This window comes from Acomys minous (genome assembly GCF_964271855.1).
Source record: "Acomys minous genome assembly, chromosome: 1".
NCBI lineage: Eukaryota > Metazoa > Chordata > Mammalia > Rodentia > Muridae > Acomys > Acomys minous.
Window position 1 is genome coordinate 119,624,212 of NC_140483.1, and position 1,013 is coordinate 119,625,224.

Consider the following 1,013-nt stretch of genomic DNA (forward strand, 5'->3'; position numbering starts at 1 on the left):
CAAATAGCATGCTGAGGAGGAAGAGACAAATTTCCTTTATACAAGAATGAGATTTTCCCGAGTTTTTACTCTCATTATTTTATTTCTCATTGGTACAACCAATTGCCAAGCTGACTAGGAGTGTGTGATCACAAAATTATTTTTCTATGTAAATTTAATGGTGCCATTTGAGAACTGCTTTGTGGTATACATCATATTAACCCTGCAGAGCAAACTCACTTAGACTCTTATGTTTCTTTTATCTTTCTTTTTTTTTTTAATTCAAAGTGATTTTATTGCTATGCACACAAGGAATTTATGCCACTAGAGGAGAGGCTGTGAACGACTCGTATTTCCAATTGGATGGGAGCACCCACTTAGTCTTATAGTAACTAGTCAACCCAACCAATGAATTCTGCTCTCTACCAGAATCAGGCAGAATTTAGCATCTTTCTCCTTTCTGTTCCTCTCAAGGTGCTTGCAGACAGCAATGGCTTTCTTAATCAAGTGGTAGAGGTCCTCCGGGAGATCAGGGGCAAGGCCTTTGGACTTAAGGATTCTCAGGATTTTATTACCAGTCACAAAACGGACCTGTGCCACACTATGTGAGTCCCTCAGGGTCACACCTATCTGGGAGGGGGTCAGGCCTTTCTTGGCTAGTTTGTAACTTCAGCCACGTGGGGACAGCTAAGGTAGTAGGGCAGCGCAGACTGGGACAGGCCCTTCCCGGGAGCATGCATGAGGCCCATGATGGCGGAGGTCTGGCAGCAAAGAGAGCAACTCATATGTTTCAAAAAGCCATTTTAATGGTTTGGGCATCTATCTGCTCTATCTTAATCCCTGCACATCTTGTAGGCAGGGGTTGAAGTTTTTGTGGGAGCATAGGTGTTTCCCTCGCCCTACTGGGAGTCTTGTCTAGTTAGAGGGTGAAGGAATGTCCAACCAATACTTAGCCCAACCCAAGACCCACCCCACAGGAGAGAGCCAACTCCTGCCTCTCTGCAGACAGGAGCTTAGCAGAGCTGTCCTCTGAG

At 45.0% G+C, this 1,013-nt stretch overlaps 1 pseudogene across 1 annotated transcript; it reads right to left on the reverse strand.

Moving 5' to 3' along the window:
* Window positions 1-295: 295 nt before the first annotated feature.
* LOC311604202 (small ribosomal subunit protein uS15-like) lies at window positions 296-728 on the reverse strand (annotated as a pseudogene). The gene has a single exon. The product of its transcript is annotated as a small ribosomal subunit protein uS15-like (transcript).
* Window positions 729-1,013: the final 285 nt, after the last annotated feature.